Source organism: Lissotriton helveticus, chromosome 9 (genome assembly GCF_964261635.1).
Source record: "Lissotriton helveticus chromosome 9, aLisHel1.1, whole genome shotgun sequence".
NCBI lineage: Eukaryota > Metazoa > Chordata > Amphibia > Caudata > Salamandridae > Lissotriton > Lissotriton helveticus.
Genome location: NC_136070.1, coordinates 619,415,036 through 619,440,612, shown reverse-complemented (window position 1 = coordinate 619,440,612; position 25,577 = coordinate 619,415,036). Strand labels below are relative to the sequence as shown.

Below are 25,577 nucleotides of genomic sequence, written 5' to 3'. Positions count from 1 at the left end.
TAATGCGTAAATGACCTCGCTTAGGCTAAAGTAAAGTTCGATGGGATAAACTTGTGCCTTAGTAGGGTCATTTACTGGCTTGACCGTTTTTGTGATGTCAACTGGGAAGCCCCCGAAAATTTTTGAGAAATGGGTCACCCACACGTCAGCGGGCACAGCCACAACCAGGTGCTGGGGAGTTTTAGCGTCAGCTAAAAAAGGTGATTTAACGACGCGCCAAAACTGGGAGCTGTCTTTACTTAGGCAGCTCTCATGCAGTTGGGCCCATACATTTTTCTTTAGTTCCTTTTTGCAATTTTGTTGAGCCATTTTGTAGTCCTTTCTTAATTTGGCTAGCTCAACGATATTTCTGTTTGGATTATGTAATGCCTTTTTTAGGGCAGAAAGCGCTTTTCGACAAGCTGAATCGAACCATCTTAGGGACTCCTGAGTACCAGGTTTGTGATTGCGGAATAACTCCGACCGCATTGCTGTTAAAATCGCAGAGAAACTAGATAGATCAACTGAGGTGGGGAGTCCTCTGCCAAGCAATTGTTTATCCAGGGAAGGGTTTTGGATATAACGTTGCCACTGATAACTACGGGGTCGATTTTGGACCATTTCACAGAAAAGCCGTTGACTTTATCAATGGCCAGCGATTGGTGGGTTAATTGGCTGATCCTAGTAGGATGAAAAACATCAGTATCTATGGACCGTGATTCAAAGGATCATAGCCGCCATCTTGCTGGGAGGAAAGTGTTGCGGTCAAGCTGCTGGTCGCCTCCCGCCCTCCCAGGATACTGAAGGGGTTATTTTGTGGTGGTATTTACTTTATTTGATAAAAAATTCATCATAAAAGTATACAATTTATACAGTACATTATAAAGGTAAAAGAGCAGGGACCCACCAATCCTATATATACATACAGCATCACATACTATTCAATTTTTTAAATCTCTAAAATATACACTAAAAACAGTTATGTAAGAACCATAAAAAGACACTTCCTGCCATAGGGCCATCTGGCGGTTAGGTTAAATGGGGGGTAGGCTTGGCCCTCCTTGTGCGTGTCTGCCATGCACTACCCAAGTATTTAGCTACCCCACACACCATAGCGATAGAAGACGTATCAGTGCATAGGACCCGTAGGACCATTTTGTGACATCTAAGGCCGAACCCCCATGCATAGTGGTTTTATTCATATCTTCCTGGCAACCCTATATGCCGGACAGGCAAAGAGAAAATGCGCCACAGACTCATTGGGGGCTGCCCATCCAGGACAGGCTTTAGATAGAACACCTAGGTTTTTCCACCCGGAAGAGAAATTATTCACCGGTAAAGTCCCGAGCCTGAGTTTTAGGTAAAGCGATCTATCCAGAGGTTTCTCTAGGAAGTCTAAAAAGGGTTCAAGTTTTCTTATCCATTTGATCTCAAGGAATCGCTGGGAGAGAGGGCCCCCTTCACGTCTGCGTATGGCCATCTCCTGTACCCAGTCCCAATAGAGCTTGATCACTGACTTGGGAGGCGGTGTTTGGCTCGACCAAGATTCACTTAAGCCCAGTTGCACAACCAACAGTCTCAGGTTGCACAGCCACTTGATCTTGTTACCAGTGTTGACCAAGATAAGTTCATCTAGAACTGCAGCATAGTTATGGAGCTCCCGAGTCCTTCTTAGACGCACCAAAAAAAGTAGTGGGCGCAGACGCACTATATCTTTAAGGGGACGCCTACCCAGGTCTAGCCGTAGTGGGATTAACGGGGTGGAAACTGGGAGGGCCACCAGATCTCTCATAAAAACTTATTTTCAGATGTGGCAAACTCCGTTATGTTCTCAAACCCCCACAACTCAGATCCATATAGGGCTGCCGGCAATACTTGGCCATCATATATTGCAAGAGTCGGTGCCACAGGTTTGCTCAACGACTTCAGCTGTTCCCTTAAAACCACCCCTGAGACTCTTTTGTGGTTTAAAAGCATTTTGGCCAAGTGATCTTTCCATTTCATCCGGGTGTTTACCCTAACACCCAAATAATCGAAGGAATCAACCAGCTCCAAGGGGGCACCCTTTAGCGAAACATTGTTCCAGAATCTCTTGGAAGGTGAAATGGCCATAAGCTTTGTTTTAGAGGTGTTGAATTGTTAGGCCTCTGTCAGTGCAAAACACACTAAAGCGGTCCAAGAGCTTTGAAGGCCTGTGGGGGATTTAGAGATCAAGATGGTATCGTCCGCGAAGAGTAGGGTAGGTGTTTTTCCCCCACCAGGGATGGCGCATCTGCCGCTTCCTCCCTCAGATGATTCACCACTCCATTCACAAAGAGGGAGAACAGGGTCGGTGCCATAACACATCCCTGGCGGACTCCACTCCTCACGGGCACCCTATCTGTCAGTTGTCCCTGGGTGCCCCATCTGATCCTCGCATAGTTCCCCTCATGTAACTTCACAATAAATCCCAAAAGTGGCCTTGGAAAACCCATCTTTTCCAGAATATCCCACAGCCTTGCCCGAGGGACCAGGTCGAACGCCGTTTTGAGATCTATGAATGCCAAATAGAGGCTACCCTTGTTGATGGTCACAGCCTTCCAATAGATCGCAAAAAGACGGAAGACCTGGTCCATCGTGCCCACCTTCTGGCGAAATCCTGCTTGGAAGTGGGAGAGAACATGCTCCTCTTCCATCCAGACACCTACCCTAGAGATGATGACCCTGCCAACCACCTTCTTGATCACGTCAATCAGACTGATCGGTCTGTAATTGGCAGGGTCATCTCTGGCGCCCTTTTTGTACACGGTTACCACCTCTGCTCCCTTCTATGAGTCTGGCACAGGATAACCCTTGGAGATCAGATTCATTAATAAGGCAATAAGTCTGGCCCAGGCATTAGGATCGTTCAAAAGAAGGTCCCCTGGTATCCCGTCCGGCCAGCTGCCTTCCTAGGGGTCAGATGTCTAATGGCCAATATTACTTCAGAGGGCAGAAATGGTTCTTCGAACACAGGTGGGGATTGGGTCCTAGTAACAGGGTCTGGGGGAGGTGAACCTATTACTTCTCTCCCACCATACAGTGCAGAGAAGTGGGAGTGGCATTGATGTTCCGTTATGTGGTTAGCAATAGGTGGTATACTTTGCTGCCTAGCCTTGTTGATCAGATCCCAGAACAGCATGACATTCTTCTTGTTGGCAGCGGATTTAAGATCCTGCCAATGTTGTTCCTCCCACTCCCGTTTATCCAACACTAGCACCCTCGCATAATCCTTCCTAGCCGCTCTAACTAGTGAGGGATTCTTTTTAAGCAGAGCCACTGTTAACTCCTTCCGTTTCACTTTACACTGGACTGAATACCACGGGTTACTGGATGTAGCTGGTTTATTGTTCTCTGCCCCTTTTTCCCTGGACTACAAAGTATTGTCCTACTTCCTCTATCGATGTTCTTGTACGCCAAGGAGAAGGACGCCCCCTGGGCACTACCAATTCCCAGTTCAAGATCCTCCAGCTCTACTGTCAATTCTGCTACATGCGCCCTAATCCTCTCAAGATTCCCTTCCTGTAGTTGGACTTTATCCCATTTCAGCCTGCGGTTACCATTGTAAGGGACGACCTCATTGGTTGTCCTCAAGGGGGCTTTGTTCCCACTTCCCTTTAGATTACCCCACCGTAACTTCGTGCATAAGGGGTTATGGTCGCTATCCTGCGAAGGTACGACCTCCATATCTATTAGGTCGCACCACAGTGTGACATCCAATAGGATATAATCAATTCTGGACGGGCCATTAAGCCTATTAACGGTCATTGCTCCAGCACGGTCAGAAATTGTCCTACCATTTAACGCTCTTAAATTAAATTCCATGGTCAGGGCATTGATCTGAATTGCCCTTGCTGACCATTTTCTAATTGGAGCTAATGACAGGGCTGGGATAGACCATCTAGAGTCCTCCTCCTCTATACCCAGGGGATCGTCCCTAGATAGGGGTTCAAATGTACAGTTGAAGTCCCCTCCCACTATGATTTTAGAGGTTGGGGGGCATTTGGCTAATACCTGTTCTAGGATCGCCAATGTACATGAGGTTGTGTCCCCGGGAATCCCTCTAGAATAGATATTAATTAGGTCTATCCTACTCCCCTTAATATGTCCTGCGAATGAAATATGTAAGATATCTCTAGTCGCTGATTCATGGATGGTAATATCCCAGTTCAATCCAATTTTAACCCAGATGTGTAGTCCACCCGCCGGTCTGCCCTTGCCACAGCTTGATGCGGGCACAAAAAAGGTTGCGTAACCGGATTTGTGCACTGGGAGCAGGCTCCAGGTTTCTTGGAACATGCATACATCGAACTTATCGATGAACGCATTCCATTCTGGTAAAACCATCTTTTTTTGTAACCCAGCCACGTTCCAAGATAGCAAATGGATAACCCTGTGGCCTGTAACAGACATGGCAGGAGTTACTCCATTATTCCCGTCCTGCGCACAGGAAATAGGCTCACTAATTTCTTCTAAGGGACTAGCTAATTTCAGTGGTAAATTGATGTCACCGATACCCCTCTGAAACTTTGTTTGTATGCTAGCTACAGTCCCGCTGCTATCATGGAAGTTGGCAGCTATAAGGTCCAGCTGCTGGACGCCTCCCGCCCTCCCAGGATACTTAAGGGGTTATTTTGTTAATGCGCAGACATTTGCTTATTCTCCCCTGAGGCGGAAGCCGGGGGCTCTCCATACTATCCCTCCTGCATTTTGTGTATGTATCGAATATCTTGCTGGTAAAAAAACGTTTTAAAAATTGTAAATATTTTAATTCGTAATTTTTATTTACCAAGCACACCGGACTTCGTGGCGAGAATTGCATTGCACTGAAGCTCCCTGCACCCGATCTCCCATTCACGGCGCAGCCGATTGAGGCGCTGACGCCGTGATTCAAAGGATCATAGCTGCCATCTTGCTGGGAGGAAAGGGTTGCGGTCCAGCTGCTGGACGCCTCCCACCCTCCCAGGATACTTAAGGGGTTATTTTGTTAATGCGCAGACATTTGCTTATTCTCCCCTGAGGCGGAAGCCGGGGACTCTCCATACTATCCCTCCTGCATTTTGTGTATGTATCGAATATCTTGCTGGTAAAATACCGTTTTAAAAATTGTAAATATTTTAATTCGTACTTTTTATTTACCAAGCACACCGGACTTCGTGGCGAGATTTGCATCTTACTGAAGCTCCCTGCACCCGATCTCCCATTCACGGCACAGCCGATTGAGGCGCTGACGCCGTGATTCTAAGGATCATAGCCACCATCTTGCTGGGAGGAAAGGGTTGCGGTCCAGCTGCTGGACGCCTCCCGCCCTCCTTCACTGCCTCCTCCACTCTGTATAAAAAGATCATGCCTTCTCGTCCGCGCAGCGGGCGTGCCAAAGGCAAGCCCGTCTGCGCCCGTCCGCGCCGGGACCGGGCCCAGGGCTGTAACCCCTGGTCCGGACAGTGCAGCTCGCAGCATTCCATACTCGAACACTAAGCTGTACGAACTTCGTCCACCTCTTGTGAGTAATTGCATAAAACACAACCCTGATCTCGCCCTAGACCTAACCATGCATATATGTCCCCACTGTAAGGCCCTTATACCTTTGGTAAACAAAATAACCAACTCTAGCAAAAAGAAATCTCCAAAGATTACCTCGATAGCGCTTACTAATGTTCGCTCACTCGGAAAGCACAGACAGGACATAGTGGATCTGGTTAGGGACAGGAATATAGATATATTGTTTATGTACCAGACGTGGATGGAAAGCACGTCAGACCCAGATTTAGTCATTGCGGTCCCTAGTGGCTTCAAGGTCTATCGACAGGATAGACAGGGCAAAAGAGGGGGCGGACTAGCTATAATTTTCACTTAGAGAAACTAGATGACAGGGGCACGTTCTCTCTTTTATCAGATATGGAAACCTTGGGGCTTCCTTAACTGGTCAAATCCCCCACTCATGATGCCGGTCACATCTTGGACGGCATCTTTTCCAATCTAGAGGATATCCATATAACCGATATCCTCCCGCTCCCCTGGTCTGACCACCATGTAATTCTTGGTACAATCATAACCAATGAGGCCCCCACTGCTAGCGTATCAATTCCTAGTCGCAAACCTTTTATGGCATGGAAAGATATAAACAATTCAAGCCTAAAACTCCTACTTGACAGCACTCAGCCTATCTTGTCTACAGACCCCAACATAGCCACCGAGCAATACCAGGACTGGCTGGGTCTGGCCACAAACTCTCTGGTCTCTCTCAAAACAGTGACTAGAAATAGGATGGCCCCTTCGGCACCTTGGTTTTCCGCAGATCTTAGGAATCAGAAACAACTCTGTAGAAATAGGGAGAGGCACTGGCGGAAATCCTATAATGAAGAAAGCAAAACCCGCTACAAGGAGATGCTCGCCAAATATAAATCTATGATCACAGATGCTAAAAGGAAGTATTTTAGCGAACAAATAGAGAAAGCTAAAAATTCTAACAAACAACTTCATTTGGATTCTTTATTCGATGATTAAAAATCACCATAAAAGTACAAACATTCAATATACATTGAGTTCATTTCTTTTAAAAAAGACAAACCATCAAATTAACATGTAACCTGATGTAAGTACAACGACAAAGTCCCAGTAAAATAAAGAAAACATTATGATCCATTAAAAACAATCACAGAGTTCTCACAGTTCTCACAATTCCCCCACCCCTCTAGTTGCTCTTAGTCGAACAGCTACTTTAATAAAATTAATGATACAGCACAATGTAAGGGGGTCCGACGCCTGCTGTAAAAAAATCAAAGCCTCTTTAGCACATTTTAGATTAGATTTTTTCAAAATGTCTACCAAGAATCTACGCCTGGGTTCAGAATAAAATGAACATATCAATATGAAGGGAATCCTGCGGAGACCTATTGTCGCAGCCGCAGGTTCCCTTCTGCTCAATAGTAGGTGAATACCCTAATGGTGATCCCAATAAATATGGTAAAAAATGGAGCCTAAAACGGGTCATTAAAAACCTTTCCTGTGCATTGTGTAGCAAATATAGGTAAGGTTCCATTCCTTCAGTGGTCTTTACAAGGTTATATGCGCACTCCGTGATTTTAGCCCTTTCTTGTTCTATTCTCTGTGCGGCTTTGTGTGCAAAAAACGCTTTTTTGACAATAGTCTTATGGAGGGGGATGATCGCTGTCGGATCGATAAAGAGATTCCCTAGGCCCAGAATTACCAGTACTGATTTTACATAACTGAGCCACGGGATTCGCGACCATTTTTCTCTGGCCAAGCAGTCCTTTAATATATCCCTGCTTAGGCTCGCCTCTGGGTTTAACCAAATTTTAAGCTAGGCTAAAATTTGTCTAACCTTTATCGAATCTTCAAGGTAGGGGATCCCTAACTCCCTGTGTGCTATTGCGGCTGATAAACTGTGTGGGGCTTTCAGGACGGATCGTAGATGTTGATTCTCCTCCCGCTGGAGTTGGCAAATGTTTGCAAAGCCCCACACTTCTGCCCCATAGGTAACTTTAGAGCAACATATTGAGTTATATAGGATCATCACCTGTTCGGGGCACCACCTCCCCAGCCTTCGGCCATAACCAGCTATTGCCCCATTGGCAGCATTCATTTTACGGCAACGATCCTCTATCAAGGCGTTAAATTTTAATAACCCATCAAACAGTAAGCCTAGATATGAGAATGACTTAACCTTCTCTATCTTATGACTCCCTATTATTAAGGTACATTTGTTGGAGGGTTTTTTACCAGCAGATAAAACATAAGATTTGCCCAAATTAACAGAAAGGTCCAATGAACCCATAAAAGAAACAAAGCCATCAATTAAAATCTGTCAACTCTTTGGTGTGCGCCCAAGGAGGACCGCGTCATCTGCATAAAGTAACACAGGAACATGACGCGACCCTACTCATGGACAGTCAGATCCCAACTGTAAGAGGTGCTGTTCAAGATCATTAATATAAAGCGAGAATAAGAAAGGCGCCAGGATGTAGCCTTGACGGACCCCACTTTTACATGAGAAGGATTCAGTGCATCCACCCTCAATGTTATACCTGACTTGCGCTGAGGTATTACTATGCAATTCCCTTAATATGTTGATGAGGCCAACCTCTATCCCCATACTGGTCATCATATTCCAGAGCTTGCCTCTGTTAACATGATCAAAGGCAGCTGCCAGATCCATGAACCCCATATAAAGGGATTCATCACTGGCCATAGTGTATTTGGCTGCTATCATGTAGAGTTTCAAGCATTGGTCGCTCGTAGAACGACCCATCCTAAAACCATACTGTGCGTCAGAGATGATATTATTAGCTTCTGTCCACTCAGACAACCGGTTTAATATCCCCCTTCCCAGGATTTTGGCGGATACATCAATCAGGGAGATGGGGCGGTAGCATTGCGGTTCGTCCCTATTACCCTTTTTAAAAATAGGGAAGATGGTGGCAGTAGACCAGGAGGGCGGTAGGCCACAGCGGATTGCAGTGTTAATAACTCTCGTCATTATAGGGGCCCATAATTCCACTGAACTAAGGAACAAATCAGGCGGGATCCCGTCCGGGCCTGGTGCTTTATTTTTGGATAGCCCCTCGATCCCGACCTCGATTTCCTTTAGGGAAAAAACTACGAGCTGACCTTGGTCTATATTCCCTTATTCATACTGTGTGTCTGTTTCGTGATTATATAGACCCCTATAGTGACTAATCCACATGTCAGGCATGAGGTTTGTTCCTAATTTAGGGGCCATGTCATTCTGGAATGTGGGTCTATTCATTATTTTCCCAAATTCAGTCATGTCCCTCTTTTCCCCCGCTTCTAAGGTCCGCCTAACCTTCTGCTTGTAATGCCTTTTTCCTCCTGCTCAACTCACTTTTGTGTTTTTTCCTGCAGGACGCAACCCGAGTGACGTCCCTAGTCTTTACTTTAATACTGTCTTCGAGCTCCCTCAGGGCTTTAGAACAGTCTCGGTCGAACCATCGTGGCTGGCTACCAGTCTCTTTCGGCGGGGCGCTAGTCTTTAACATCCAGTCTAGCAAATGCGCGATGTGTTCAAATGCTATGAGTATTTGCCGCCCTTCGATTGTCTCATCTAAACACGCCTCAATGGGTTTTTTCCCCTTCTCCATAAGTGATTCATAAAACCTTTCCCCGTCGATCTTAGACCACCTTAGGCGTCTGCCCTGGTCAGTAACCCTCTGGGATACCGCTACAAGCTTTTCCCGGGTTGGGGCAGGGTGATATAATATGTCTAACACCAAAGGATTATGATCGATAAACGGGTTCCATTCTATGCCAACCCTAGAGATTCTGTTTATAAAAGCCCTTGAGGCGATGATGTAGTCAATATACGATGAGCATCCTCTACCCTTAAAGGTAGGCGGCACAGTCTCGTCCTTTGACATATGCACCATATCCAGGGTATGAACCAGATCCTGGTTCAATAAAAATTTTGTTAAGGCGTCCCCTTCTGCACTATGCTCAAAGTGGGCTCCGTTGTCCTCTGGGCATCGCGACCATGTCGCATCTATTGGGAAAAGGGCTGGGCAGAGGTGACAATTAAAATCCCCCACAATTAGTCTATTCAGAACATGAGTTTTGGCTTTGTAGGTGGGGACTTGGCGCAGTCTATGCTCCAGTTCCCGTATCAGTACATTACATCCCCCGCCCGCCACGTTATTGTACACGTTTAGTATTGTAAAATGAAGTCCTTTACCCTTGAGCCGCACCTCTTGGATATCGTGAGAATTACAATTTGTAGTTGACCATGTGCCAGGGAGATTCAGGTCCACATATACTGATAGCCCGCCCATAGCCCTGCCTGATCTAGATTTCCTTGCTGGAACAGCCAAGCGTTTATACCCTTGTAAATGTAATAAGTGGTTATCAACTGCCCGGGTTTCCTGTAAGCAGATTATGGGGAATTCGTATATATACTGACGCCATTCTTTGTTATTAATTTTGGCGGCCAAACCAGCGATGTTCCAAGACACAATTCTAATTGCCTCATTAGCCACCTTCCCCCTTGTGTCTCCCCTGCCTGGAACTTGTACATAATCTGGTTGCCCCTTGTCTATGATCACACAAACAGGCACAGAATTTTGGGGACAAGTATGCTTTTGGGGGGGAACATACACGTTACAAGTTGTAGTTGGCTTAACAGTTGTACTGGGGCCCTTTTCAATGACATCATTGTCTGCTATATCTCCTAAACAGAGTCAGTCAACACCCTCCATACCCGCTAATGCTGCGAAGTGATTAAAAGTGGGCCAGAGGTAATCACCTTGATGGTGCGGAGAAGGTCTAAGATAATATTGCTGCCTCTGGGTGGGAAGACCAAAGCCAAGATTCCGGGGGCAAAATGAGGGGGTTACATGATTGTGCTGCTGATGGTGAAAGATGGAACTAAAATAACCATCCTGCCTCTGATTAGAATTGCCAAAACCCAGATTCTGGAGGCAGAGTGAGGGGGTTACATGGTTGTTCTGCTGATAACCCAAGGCCTGAGGTTGGGTATCGGGCGACTATTCCTCTTGGGTAAAAGTAAGTTAAATCACGTATGGTGACAGCGTTACCTGCATTTTGTGGGAACCCATTTACAATGTACCTAACAACCCTATCATCTTGGAAATTTATGATGACAATGTCTCCCGATAAATCCTTAGTTCTTTTCCCCAACCAGGCTAGACGTCTAACATTAAGTATTGTCCCATTTATTTGCGGTGGAAGTGGGCAATTCTGCCTCAGCCAGTGTATAACTTTATTTTTTAGCCCACGTTGATCTTCTCCACTTCCATCCACTAGTGCTGGCACCCCGGTCAGGACTGCAACATATGGCGCCGCTTCCGGGGGCTGCTCAACTCTAAGCTTCTTAACGGGTTTTTCTTGATCAGTGGGTTTAGGGGCATTTCTGGCCGGATGTGTTAGCAGGCCATTTCCTATTTTATCTGAGATTGCTCCTTCCTGTATCTTCTTGGCGTTATTTTTACCATTTGTAGCTGCAGTGTTAATGGGTACGATTTTACGGGGTTTTGGTTTAGGCAAGGTCATGGTTTTTATACCATTCGAGCAATGGTATTTGAAGGTGGTGCGGAGGGATGATACTCTAAATCAGGTTTGGAAAGATCTTTAATTGCCACTTTAATTTCCCCTAACTCCCTTTCTAGCTTCTCAATTTGGCTGGTTAATCCCTTCAATCTCTCAACAAATGGCAGCGTGAACGATTTTAATAATTGCTCTATACTGCCCAATAAATTTGTGCTAGATGGGTCATTTAATGGGGTGGGTATTAGATTGACCATTAGGATTGGTGTGAGTGCATTGGGGGAAGGTTTGTCAGAGGACCCCCCATTTTTACCACTAGCCTTGTTTTTATATAGAGAATCCCCCCTCTTTTTCCTTCTTTTGGGTGGTGGACATTGGGCTCTGGGAATTTTTGGTGCTCCCTTTACTATGTTACGTGAGTCCACTCGTGTTGGCAAAGTGTCGTGCAGGGCTTCTGCATCTGAAATCAAACTACAGTTCAAAGATGAATCATTTATAATCAAGTCATTGACTATAACTAGTGGGGGAGTATTTTCTTGTAAGAGTAGTGGGATACTGATATTTAGGGATGCCTCACTATCCCCAATTACAGGGGAAATACTATGGATTGGGGAAATCGTTAGCTTTGGGGAACCTATGGATGATCTCTTGTTTTTAATACATTCGATGGAACGGCGTCTCTACGCCCGTCGCTCAGACAGAGCGAGTTCCTTGTCAGTTCCAGTGTTAACCCTGAACAAGAAATCATCCAATGTACGCTGGTTAACTCCTCCTCCTCCTATTGGCGGGTACCTGTCCTTTATGGGAGACGACGTCATAGTTTGCTAGTAAAACCAATTCTAAACAAACACAAACAACTAAAATAATTAAAACACTGTGATCCAACTACTGCGTGAGCTGCAACTTAATTAACAATGTAGCTGAATAATTCTTAATTCCGCAGCTTGCTACATATAAGGACAAATCTACTTTACCACAGATCAGTCAATGAAAGGGAGGGGGCCCAGCCCAGTCTCTTACGGTCTCTGAGGGCCTCAGAGGGCCCCCCCTTTGCCCGGGCTTAGCCCGACGCATCCCGCGCACGATCCCGCGACGCGGGGGAAGGCGTTGTAATTTATGCGCCGGTTGGCGCGCTGGAAGCAGGTGCGACTACGGGCCGCAAAGGACGCCGGGAAATGTAGTCCTCCCTCCTCCGCTCGGTGGCCTCACAAAGCTGTCCTGAGTGCGAGGCGGCGGGAGTCGGGAGGATGCCTGGGTCAACGATTTCAATCAGGTATGGTCAACTTCCCCACAAGCAGGCGGGTAACCCAGTCTCTGCTACAAACAATGCAGTGTTGCAAAAGATCCCCAAACAACTTTATGACATCACTAAGCAGCTAGTAGGGAATACCCCTGATTTAAACCCCCCTCCCTCTCAATCCCTTTGTGATGCACTGGCAACAAAAAAATTTCACAAAAGTTAATGATATCTACACAGCGTTCTCCTCTACTACCAACAACTCCACATATACTACAATTTCTACTCCTCCTGTTTCCTCATTCACCCAGTTCAGAGATATTACGGAGGCCCAAACAACGGACATTACCACCTCCATCAAATCAGGCTCAGCTCTAGACCCGTGCCCTTTTAAAATTCTTCCCCCGGTTATGGACTCCTTGATCCCGGTCATTACTCAAATCTGTAACTCTATGTTCAGATCAGGGATCTTTCCGAACACACTCAAAAACTATCGACCGATAGCCAGCCTCCCATTCTTGGCAAAAGTTGCAGAAAAGGCGGTAAATGTCCAGTTATCAGAATTCATCGAGCAATATCACCAACTGGATAGTACCCAATTTGGGTTTCGCAAGTTTCACGGCACAGAAACCGCCTTGATCAAAGCTGCCGATGACATCACAGTCATTCGTGATCAAGGAGGAACAGCGGTACTAGTGCTACTGGATTTATCTGCAGCTTTCGACACGGTCGACCATTCGATCCTGGTCGACCGTGTCGAAAAAATGGGTATTCAACAGACAGCTAAGGACTTACTGACCTCCTTTCTGTCTGAAAGAACTCAGGCTGTCACCCTGGGAACGTTCCAGTCGACTAATTTGTCTCTGCCATGTGGGGTCCCACAAGGCTCATCCCGGAGTCCGACACTCTTTAATATCTATGTGTCGGACCTAGCCAAAACCATCAAAGCACATGGGATGAGCCTTACCTCATATGCAGATGACACTCAGTTAGTTCTGGCTGTCAAAAACAACGGAGAAAGGGTGGCCGAGAGTTTCAAAACAGGCATGTTGGCAATTGGAGACTGGATGGCCTCCAATTGTCTAAAGCTTAATTCGGAAAAGACGGAGGTGGTTATATTTGGACAACTAACACCAAGTTGGTCGCCCGCTTGGTGGCCCACGTCTTTCGGAACCCTGCCCCAACCTGTTCCCAAAGTAAGGAATTTAGGAGTAATCTTCGATGAAAACCTTAACTTTGTTGCTCACGCTAACCAAATAGCGGTCACTGCCTTTCATAAACTGCGACTAGTAAGGAAAATCATCCCCTTCCTACCTGATAATGCCGCCAAAACCCTGATAAGTACCCTGGTGTTGTCCTCACTGGACTATTGCAACGGACTTTTTGCCAATGCTCAGCTCCGTGTAATTAACAAAATGCAGACCATACAAAACGCGGCTGCAAGACTCCTCGCCAGAATCTCTAAACATAAGCCCATTGCTGATACTATCAGAAACTTTCACTGGCTCCCAATCAAAAACCGTATCAAGTTTAAGACGCTATGCATTGTATACAAAGCACTGCATAAGCAAGGACCTCAGTTCCTTAAAGACCAGTTGATACCTTACTGCCCCCCCAGATTACTGCGATCCACTACCCCTAATCAATTAGTGGTGCCTCGTACTAAGACTGTCTCCTGGGGAGAGCGTAGGTTCATGGTCACAGCACCAAGACTGTGGAATACCTTGCCTCAGTTGATCAGGACCAGTCATTCTCTCTGGTCATTTCGTAAAAAGCTAAAAACTTGGCTGTTTAACCAGTAAACCCGCATGAGCCAGCGGTGGAGAATCTTGCAGAAGTCACAGCGCCGAGACGCCCAAGGGCAATTGTTCGCGCTTAATCAAATGTCATTAATAAATAAATAGATAAATAAATAAATAAACAATTTGTAGCATTGTTAGGAAAGACCTTTAACCAAAATGCAACCATTTAATCATTATGAACGTTAAGATTTTTTTTCGATGTGAAGGACAGTAAATTATGGAGAATTGGGGAAATGAATAAACACTGGAAAAATAAACTTAATTTAAAAGAAAACAGCCGTCGACAAGGCACGCATCTTGTTATTTTGTTCGCATGTATTGTGAGAAAGAAAAAGTCATGGGAAACCGTCCAAGAGAAAGACACAAATTGCTTTAGAGTGATTACAAGAAAATCTTGACTGACCTGGACTAGGCATCTTAGCAATGATCCAGCCAATATAGTTGAAAAGCCCTGCATTGAAGCGCCTGTCGAATCAGACTACAACTCTTTGTCTAAAACACAAATCTGTGAATGGCCACACTACAGGCTACCTTTGAAAAATCTTCTAGCCTTACATACCAACTAAATGTCTATTTGCCACAGTCAACTTCTCTACAAGATATTCAGCAGTAGTATTTGTGTACAAGGCACAACTCTATAAAACTCCACGACATATCACATATAGCTGAAAGGAAACTTTCACATATTTCATAAGTAAGTTTATTTATTTAGACAGTTGTCTATAAAACATTCTAAAACACAAATGACAATTAAGATCATAAAAATGTCTCATCCTACCTACCCAACACCTCCTGACCCACTACAGTTCATCAATAAAACTGTTTAACAGACCGTAAAAAACTAGCAGTTTCAACAGCCACATCTAAATAACGCATTTCTGTCAACAGCTCCACAGCTTTCCTCCTATGGACATCACCAAATTTGAAAAAGAGGTCTTAAAAACGTAATTTGATTTACAAGATAAAAGACAGAATCCATCATTGTATGCAGTAGGGTACATTTAACTTTCAGGGGCAGAAACCACGGTTATCCTGGACCAGTAAATTGGATTGCAACCCACCCTGATCCTCAATATTTCATTTTGCAGCCCTGGGACTGGTAGCTGCAATAAATCAAGAAAAAAAGTACCATGGCCCAATGTATGGATAATGAAACTGATGGATGGTTTCTTATGCAGATAAGATAGGTCATTCAATTTGGACACCGAAGCAACTGATTCTTTCAAGAGATTGAAGACATACCCCTTTCATGCTTACTATGCTCCCCCCCCCCTTTCCCCCCCCCGGAGTATTAGACTACCATCCACTACGGTCTCATTCCCTCATGTAGAAGTAACCAGACTTTTTCATCATTACCCAGCCACAGACCTTTCCCGGTATTCTTTTCCATCAGCACATATCCCAGTCAACCCTTTCCTCCATAAAGCTTTACCAACTTGAGAAGTCACTAGGTTGAGGACTACAAATGTTATCTTAGTCATTATTCCCCTTAATCATTTCACACCAAATTTCTCATCCTCTCCTCCTTATCCTTCACTATCTTCTTTTAAGTAGGGAACGTAAGAGATGTTAAGGCAGCAGGTGGCACAAAACAAAAACTTATAAAGGTTGTCTAAATACACCACGCCCTTCTCAAATCTATCACAAAAAAAATCAGTGAATGGAAGAAAACTTCATAACAGAGAAAATGAACAGAGAACTAGAAAATATGAAGAAATGTTTTAGAAATTCTAAAATAAATACAAAGAAACAAATGGCAGATACCTTAAGAACATTTTAAATATTTTTTAGCAAGGTTTGTGGTTTAATAAGTGGAACACAACATACCAATAATAATAATAATAATCCACATTTGTATAGCGCACAATCACCCGTTAGGGTCTCTAGGCGCTGGGGGGCCGTCGGGAAGATTAAGCAAGCTATTGCCCAGAGTCGCATGGTGCTGGGCTAACCTGCCGCCGGAGCCAGGGATAAGAGGCATACAGTAAACATTTCTGTACTGGAGAAGGAATAGTATAATAACTGGTGAGCTACAAATGAGCATTTACGGTTGGAATATTCTTTACCTTCTATGGCTCTTCTTTTATATCTCCATCCAAACTGGTCACAGCATCTCCAGGAAAGGCTCACAAGCTTTTCGCCGTCAGCTCTTAGTCACAATTCTCTGGGGCTGAATTTTCCTACAGGAAAGAAGAAATCCGCAGAATTCAGAACAAGGAAGATCTCTGGACAGCACAGCTGGAATGAGTAAGTGCTGTGTAATAAGTCGTCACAAGTCACATTCCTAAACAATGAATGTATTTAAATACAAGAATGTTTAGCTACGGTCCGGATCTCCCATAAGAATGTAATGAATCGCCAAGAGTCATATAAAACACTCTAGCCAGACCTTTATGGGAAATGATTAATCTAACGGAAAGGCCCAAACTACATGTTCTTTCTTACTTTAAAAAAAACTGTAAATGAGGTGACAAGCCAGCAGTAAAAAACAAAACGAGTAGGTCCAAGCAGTAAAATATGGTACATTATGAACAGACATAGTTGCATTTTTCATTTACAACCACACTCAGCTACACGCTCTAAAGGTGGGAACATTTTCTGCCTCCCACAAAGTGCATTTGAGTCCGTTTTAGAACACAGAAAGGGGGGATTTTCTCATTTGTCAACAATAAATAGATATGAAATATTTACTAAACATGAAATTGGCTTCTCGGCCATGTGCTAACTGAACATTCTCTGGAGAGGAACCTCTTCTCGATATACGGCCAGCCAGTATCAAGGCATAGTGAAAACGTTAGAGCCAACAAAACTTTTAATTTGAAATTGTTATACTGTTAGCCCGTGCATCAGAGACTGAGAAATCATCAAATTATACAGAACTGTGGTTGGTTGCACCCATTTGTGTTTTTCAAATTTTCACTTTAAAAAACAGTATGAACACACTTATTACACTACACTCAGGGCTTTAAGTGGGAGGGGGTCTGTGGGGGTCTGAGCCCCCCAGTTTTTGGGGGCCTCTAAAGGGGGCTCTAGGGGGCTCTATTTTCGGTCCTCAAAGGTCAAAGGAAGGGTGACCAGACGTCACGGTTTTTGTTTGGTGTTACTGGTGTGGGTAACATGTTTTGATGGTGAAATACTGCCAATTTCGTTTATCATTATTGAAAGACTATCTTGCCCATAGGATAACATGGAGAATGATGTTTAACATGTTTACCTGCATATCTTCTCATAACGGCAAAATAGACATATGGAATCTGGTATCCCTGAACTCAGAATTTAATAACACATCCTTTAGTGAAGATGGTTTTTAAATTCTAAGTTTGGAAATAGTACTTTTAGAAAGTGTCTATTTTCCTGTTCAACCTTTCTGTGTGCCTCTGCCTGCTTGTGTATTGACTGTCTGGTTTGTGAGTGACAGGGGCTGGGGGCGGCTCCAGGAGGCTGGCTGAGTCAGCACAAGGCTGAATAGACCTATCTGCACGTAGAGTGGTGGGAGGAGTAGCACCTGGGTCTCAATAGGGCTGTGCCTGCCTGCCACAATGCTGGCTTCACCTCCTGCGGTGCGTCCGATGGCCTACACACAAGGCTAGTTATCTTGATTTAGACCACACCCTTACTTGGATAGGCAACACCCCTTTGAGAAATTTGCCACACTTCTTTTCGAGCACCACCAGGTTTTTTTCCCACAAAGCCCTGACTACACTCATATGGAGTACACACATATCCTTGGCGGCAATACAATGGGGAGTTACCACTGGTGAGACAGCATTTCAACAGCTCGATAAATACCACAAGCAGCATATAATGTTATGCTTTAGGGAACCGTTCCAGTACCACAATGAATAAATATCAGCAGTGGTCGAAATGTACAGTGAAACAATGCAGGCAGAAATGGTGTGCATACAGCATGCATTTATTGCAGTATACACCTTAGCAAATAAACGTTGCCGTTACCTTGGATACTGCACACCAAACTATACTTCAGATTGTAGCAGCTGGTTCTGGCCATTTTTATTTTGGCTTGTTACCTCCATCTTTTTCGGGTGGTATTTCTTCCTATAATGCATATCGCCTGCCACGTGTGTTTAAGTATCTTGCTGCCCTATCACTCAGCTATGCTATGAAAGTGCCACCGGGCAGAACTGTGCAGACACTCATGTAGACTCCCCCAGCACAGCACCTCTGCGCCATACATACCAGCCACATAGGAACAATATCCTGGGACATGTCACATCACCTTAGCAAAAATAAACCATAGAGCTTATCACCACCCTTACCATCTCGTGGGTCCTCTCCATCACCACAACTTACTTCACTCAGGTTTCCACTAGGGGTGGGTGTAACTTGCATAATTCCATGTCACGTAATCATGAGATTGCACAGAATTACTTGACAGGAGTAGTTATGCATTTCGTGCTATTTTCTTAGCCAAAAATTCCCCCTCGCATCCAAAATGGAAACATCGATGTAATGTGGGCTAAGAAATAGCACTAATTGTAGCAGAACATGAATAACAAGCACTCCCTCTAATTTACTCCTGGCATTTAGTGCTATTTTCTTAGTCAAAATGAGTCCTCCCGAGCAGCCACAGTCTGAAGCTCTCAGTCCTGGCCACTGAGACCCTAACATCTCCAAGAGCAGATACAACCACAAAAGAGACCCTCTGCACTTCCTCAGTTCCTTTCACCTGTCCTGCAAACAAATACTTTGTCAGACGTGTCTGGTCAGGTTTATTTAAAATTCATATAAGGTGTCAGTGGCGTTTCAGACGACAACGGTGGTGGGATAGGGGCTCAGCATTTACCTTGATACACTGGAAAGTTACATTTCGTAAATGAAGTGCCGTTGGCTATTTTACTTGTGATAAGGTAGCAGTGGCGCCTCCCTCAAACTTTCGAAACATCTTCATTAAGGTGGAACCTTAAGAGATATGTATAGGATAGGAAAATATGCAAAAGTATAATAAACATCACTTTCTAAGATTTGATCATGGATTGCGTGCATTGTATAAACTATTCAGGTGTCACAATACTTCACATTTGAAAACTTGCCATCCAGTACACAGATCTGTAATCAACTAAGCTCACTAACACTCCCTCGTGAATGTCCATTATTTTTCTTATTAGTAAACGGTCAAATTCGAAAGTTGTTTTAGAGAAGTTTGCAGTTAATGCAATAGTTAACACTTTGGGTAACTGTTCATTTGATTAGACCTGGGTAGAAACTTTTTACACATTGTCGATAACCGAAGCGGAAATCTGTGCGGAATGTGCAGGTCAGCTGTCCAAACACAGACAAGCCGACTCTGCCTTTCACCATGACAATGTTGATAAAAAAGCATAGCACTGGGTTGGGCAATACGAAAAACGTCTATTTATAGAATGGGAAAATGACAGGCTAGTGGTAGCATGCAACCTGATAAATACAGTATTTCAGTTAGAGTAATGGCCACAACTCGCATGATGAGAATCAATCACTTAAGTTGGCAACTTCTAAAAGAATCCTTCAATCGCTTGTTCCAACTGTGACTGCACTCGGGGTTCTCCTTACTCCAGATGAACCTAGGGATCCCACAACTTCCAAATAAACTATTCTGCCCTACCTCCATCCAAATGTGACCATTTGCTTATAAACTCCCACGTGTTTCTACCATCCCTCAGGAACCAAAAATATCCAGCACCCTGCAAGAGCCATCGGAGATAATAATAATCCACATTTGTAAAGCGCGAACAATCACCTGTAAGGGTCTCTAGGCGCTATTGCCCAGAGTCACATGGTGCTGGGCTCACCTGCCGTGATCCCCAGATTCCCGCAACAGTCGCCCTGGCCGCGGCGCCACACCTCTCCCTCGCATTCTCCCCCACAAGACAAACACCCGGCAATGCACCAAACACAAAACTGCATTTGTAATCAGAAGAACGTCCATCTCGGGTTTTAACAACCTGCATGTTCTAAAATACTCGGCGTTCAATCTGAATGTGACATATCATGCCTCACTTTAAATGCAAAGACAGTCTTTAGTACATTGGAATCCATAAAATGCTCAGAATATTAACATGATCACATGAAATGAAATATATTCCCCAAGGGCACCCGGTCTGTCATATTTCAACAAATTGATAGACCAAACGACATTGGAAAATTATACATTTTTCAAATTATGCCAACAAGCACGAAAATATGTGCAATCTCTAAAACCAACAGGTACAAACATCTGCAAACTGCAACAGTGCATTCTAAATAGCCATTCCCAACATTTTTAGGTAAACAACGTGACACCAAAACATGATAATTGATTGAATATATCAGTACATGATGTTGAACATCACCCTCTGTACCCTTGTGCAGGGTTGGATTGGGATTAAAAATCGGCCCTGGCGCGCATAAAAAAAAATCGGCCCACATTCGCATAATACCTTCCCTCAAATCACTACTTTCAGCGTAATTGTACATAAGGGGGGGGGGGTAAAGAAAATGCATGCATCGGTTTGCACTAGTGAAACACACCTGAAAACAAGTGAGGCCACTTCTGCTCAGTCAGACCCCCCTGCCCCGCTCAGTATGCCTACATTAATGGGAGGCCCAGCGAGAGAAAAGGGGTGACACCTGTACCTGTTGCTGCTATAGGGGAGATAATGAGTGCACATCTCCCTCCAGAAAGGCCACTCAGACACCCACTGGGCCTCTGGCGGTATAGTCGAACAACAGAGTCCCCCCGGCTGCTCAAAAGCAGCCTTCAGCTGGAACTTGGACCCCGGCCCCTCGGGCATTGCCCGAATGCCCCCGTTACCAATCAGACGCTGCCCTTGTGCACTTACGGTACCAGGGCCATAAAGCTGGTGAAGCACTGCCCTCCGAAAAGACTATTTGTTCAACAACAATACACCCCGTTTCCAATGAATATTCTACTAAACCATACTGCCGCCAGAAAAGCGGTACAAAGCACAGAAACTTCAAAGGACACTCATCAGTCACAATACTCCATCTTAGCCCTTTATACCCTGGTACTACCACCATTGGCATAGCACTACACTGCACCAAGAAACCAGATCGCAGTCTATGCATTGTCAACAAAACAAGAGCACTCCTCTAATCTCGTGCTAACGTAACATCTTAAGTACATCTCAGGACTGAAGTCGGTCCCTGGTTCTCCCTGGGCTCGGCTAATCTGCTTTTTCTCGTTCTAAAGAGCCAGGTAGACCCAGGACTTGAGAAGAACTCGCCTTCCCTTCTTTCGATGCTCCAGTGACTCTCTGGGTATGGGAGACAGGAGGGGGGGAGCTCCAGTGTGCCCTGCAGTACAGCCTCTGACTTTCACTTTTCCCTGCCCACTCCACATATTTTGGAGAGGCCGGGGAAAGAGAAACACAGAACACTGAAATATTTAGAGTAATGACCTATACCAGTTTATATAAGCCATTGTTGCTCCACTGTCTTCAATGGAGCTCCGAGCATTCCAATATTCGAATCAGAGTTATATTACACATTTGAAACGAAAGCCTACTGGACTAGAGGACATTTTTCCCTCTAGAATCAGTAAAAACAAGTATTTACAAGTCTCTATCTGAAAGAACATAATATTGGTCCGAAGGTTCGTTTTTATTTTTACATAATACAATCAATACATGTCTATTAGTACAGACTGGAATAAAAAAGCACTAGCAAGGCCAAAATGTTGGGTTTGCATATTGAGTTAACGGCCTGACCTACTGCCTTTAGCAAAGCCACTGGGTACACTAATTTGTTATTGTAGCAGCAGCCTAATGGCATGAGGAGGAGAGCTGCTAACTGCTCTGAATCCTATTATCGGTCGGTTGGACAGCTCAATGTGTTTGCTAAAGAGAAATTAACCTTTGGCATCCCTAGCAATTCATTTGTTTTTCTGTAAAGTGGAAATGTATCTTCCAGTGAAAAACTTTAAAGAATAACCTTTTGTAGATGTTTGCATTAGATAAAAAATTGAACGTGACAAAAACTCTGATCATTGTATTTTTTTTACGATACTAGCTGTACACAGCCACGCGTTGCTGTGGATCAGTCTGGTTAAATGGAAGAGAAAGAAAATAGTAAGCGCAGGTTTCTAATATGTTTAATTTCACAATGCTTGTGGGTATATAATATGTTTTTGTGACTATTGTATCTATGCGTCCCTTGTAGTTGTTGCGCAGCAAGCAAATCAACAGGGTCTGTTCTGCCTTTCGATTAAAGACACACACGTAATGTTCACGTGCGTATTCGAATCCAACGTTGTGTATATATAAACACGCGCTAATGTTGCAAAGTGAAACAACTCCTCCCCTCTCCCTCCACCCACTTCCCGGTCTGCCATTCTGACACCAACTGTCCATCCTAATATATGTAGACTATTGTCTCTATGCGTCCCTTGTAGTTGTTGCGCAGCAACCAAATCGATAGGGTCTGTTCTGCCTTTCGATTAAAAATATGCACGTATTGGACACGCGCGTCTTCAAATTCAACGTTGTGTATATATAAACACGCGCTTAATTGAATCCAACGTTGTGTCAAACAGTGCTTAAATTGTAAAAAAAGAAGTGCAGGTGCTGAAAATGTTGTCAAGGAGGCCACCGCTCACGTCTTCCTCCGGTGAGCCCCACTTTCAACACTTTCACTGCCTCAGTCTCTATCTTCTAACCTTGATCTGTTGTCTGTCCCCTAAGTCTTTGCTCTAAGAGTCCATCCTCTCACCTCTCTAATTGTTTTCTATCATCTTTGTCACACCCTGTATTTATGATTTGCCCTCTATTGATTTTAACCCTGTCCTTTTTTCTCTTCACTTTTATCCATGCTCTGCTCTCTCTCCACTCAATCTTGGCTCTTTACTATCACTCTCTAGCAGTGATTAGCTGTGTCTCCATTTTATAATTTGTCTACTTTTTTTCCTCTGTCCTGTCCTCCACATCTTTCATTCCATCTTCTCTCTTCTTAATGCTCTCTTCTTCACATCATGGCTGCTTTCTCCTTGTATGTGATTTGCTCTCCTCCTTATCTTCTACTTTGCTCCATTTTATCTCTCTCCTCTCTTGTTATTTCTTCTCCTCTTTACTCTTGCTGTCTCTCATTTCTAACACTGCTTCCGCCTGTGACCCCTGTCGTCAGCCTGTACATGTCCCTGCTATTTTTAACTCTGTGTTTTCCTATTGTCATTCCTAAAGAAGCGGAAGATGACGTATTTTACTTTCTTACCTACACCGAGTGCAAAAAACAAATGTACACCAAATGATTTTTTGGGGGCATATATTAATCAGTGTGGTATGACTGGGTTTATTGCGGAACAGGTGGATGTTTGAGCACAGCAGGTCATGTCACTGCTAGTGCTGCCTGTAATTTGTAGGTCCAGGGATGGCAACGGCATCAGCATCTACTGCTCAGCTTGTTGTGATCCTTTCTGCAACAGCACAGGCATTGTCCCCAGCAGTAATGCTGCCAATGCCGGTAAGTATGGCTGTGGTGCCTACTGGACTCACTCACGCTCAGCAATTACCATGCTGGAGTGCAGCGCACTGATTCTACGGGTGACGCCATGGCGCACTAAAGTTGTGTAGGGCCACAGCCGCATCGAGCATATTGAGGATAGGAGCAATGCAGGGCTCCCGGATATGCTACTCTGGCTACGCAGCAAGTGGAAAGTCCACACTTACTTTCATTTATGCTTCCTCAAGGGCCCTCACTCCCAAGTTCCAAATGCGCTCTTGCAGCTTCCTTGCCTCAACTCCATCATGAGCCAGCCCTGAGCTACAATTATTCAATGGGAGGTTTAGGTTCAGGCAGTGGCAGGATGAAGCAGACCAGGGGAATAGAATGCAAGCCATAGTTTGTCGAAGACTTCTTGGATTTGTGATCAGCATGATGACATCATCACTAACGTGGTGATACACAATCATGTCTACCTGGACAGGCGTATGCGGGCCTGCCTATGAACATTTACCAGCCAGTCACGATGCAATGTATGTTATTCTTTTTATTTTTAATTGAACAATTAATATTGAGACCCCCACTTGCAGGTTCAGAAATTGTAGCCCCAGCCCTGTGAAAGAAGTGCAGGTGCTGAGCACCTGAAAGCACCTGCTCAAATTAAGCACTGGTGTCAAAATTTCAACGCAATAGGAGATTTAAGATTTTGAACAAACGAACATTGACATTTTTATGTGTCTGTTCGGGCTTTCGATTAAAAACATGTGCGTATTCGACACACGCGTATTGGAAACCAACAGTGTGTATATAAAAACATGTGCGTATTCGAATCCAACATTGTGTCAAAATTTCAAATCCATCGGTGAAGAACTTTCGGAGATTTGCGATTTTGAACAAACGAACATTTACATTTTTATTTATATAGACTATATAGATAAAACATTGCTTCATGCATTGCAGTACACCATTTCGTAAGCGGTGTAATGATACACCAAGGAGCAAATCAGATGAGGCGAGAGATAAATACTCTTCTGCAATATCCGAGAAGTGATTGATTCCATCTGAAAGCGACTAACCTACTAAAGCCAATGGATGAAGAGGCCTGACCCAAATCCCACTCTATGCTAATCGTAAATAACTGGGCATGCAGACAGCTGCGCTGTCGAGCTAGACAAAAAACACCAACTCTTCATGCACCTAATATTTTATTTAGGTCTTTAGAAGATTTGCTTGTGTGGAAGCATGCTTCCGGCGAAAGCAAACAAAGACTAAGCAGCTGTTTCATTCACTGATAGTCAAGCTTGAAAAATAGGCTATTCTGTGACTTTGATCAACCCCCTCTAAGCAGACATTTCCCTAGAAAACTCCTTTCTCTGAGGAAGACTGAAAATTCCGTTCATCAGACTTGAAAAGTAAAAGGATGCCATCTACACCCGAGTCATAAAAAGAATTTGCTTATCCTTTGTCAGAATATGTTGTCTCCAAGATTCTTCCCTCGCCTGTCCCGCAATGGTCAAAGTTTTTTTTCTCTATTCTGTGAAAAGAGCCAACATTTCATCTACCACCTGCCACTCACTGGAAGGTGTATGTGAATGAGAAAATGCTTCAGTCATTCAATAATGTTGAGACTTCTGCCACTGCAAAACCACCTGCAATTTGTGTTGCAACAGCAGCATGACTGAACCTAGACATGGTAAGTCCAGGCACCTACAACATGGTGATATTGACATCAGCAAAAATGTTGGAATCAGGGCAAAACATGGCAGTGGGTCAAACCCAATTACTTTCTTGATACTGTACTCTGCAGGTGCTCGGGATTGATGGAGAAATGAAGGCACGCTTGTAGATGACTTCCAAGTGCGAAACATTTGATGTCATGGTGCTTACAATGAAGGTTTTGGGTTAAAGTGGGAAAGGTGGTTCAGGACATGGTGAGAGGATGCGCAACTCCCCTCTCTGTAGAGGCGTTATGCGGTTACCAAAATAAAAGTAAAGTGACACCTTTTTTCTGGGTACCTTTAAAAGGAATTCATCAGTTATCGCCAGAGATAAGAACAACTGAAGTGCTAGGG

The 25,577-nt window shown here is 44.3% G+C and overlaps 1 protein-coding gene across 2 annotated transcripts in view; it reads right to left on the bottom strand.

Moving 5' to 3' along the window:
* Nucleotides 1-25,577, bottom strand: part of SIPA1L3 (signal induced proliferation associated 1 like 3) — a 780,343-nt gene that overhangs the window by 569,507 nt on the left and 185,259 nt on the right. For both annotated transcript variants that reach the window (XM_078660667.1, XM_078660669.1), the window contains exon 2: nucleotides 16,140-16,253. The gene's annotated coding sequence lies outside the window, so the exon portion shown is untranslated. The remainder of the gene's footprint in view (nucleotides 1-16,139; nucleotides 16,254-25,577) is intronic.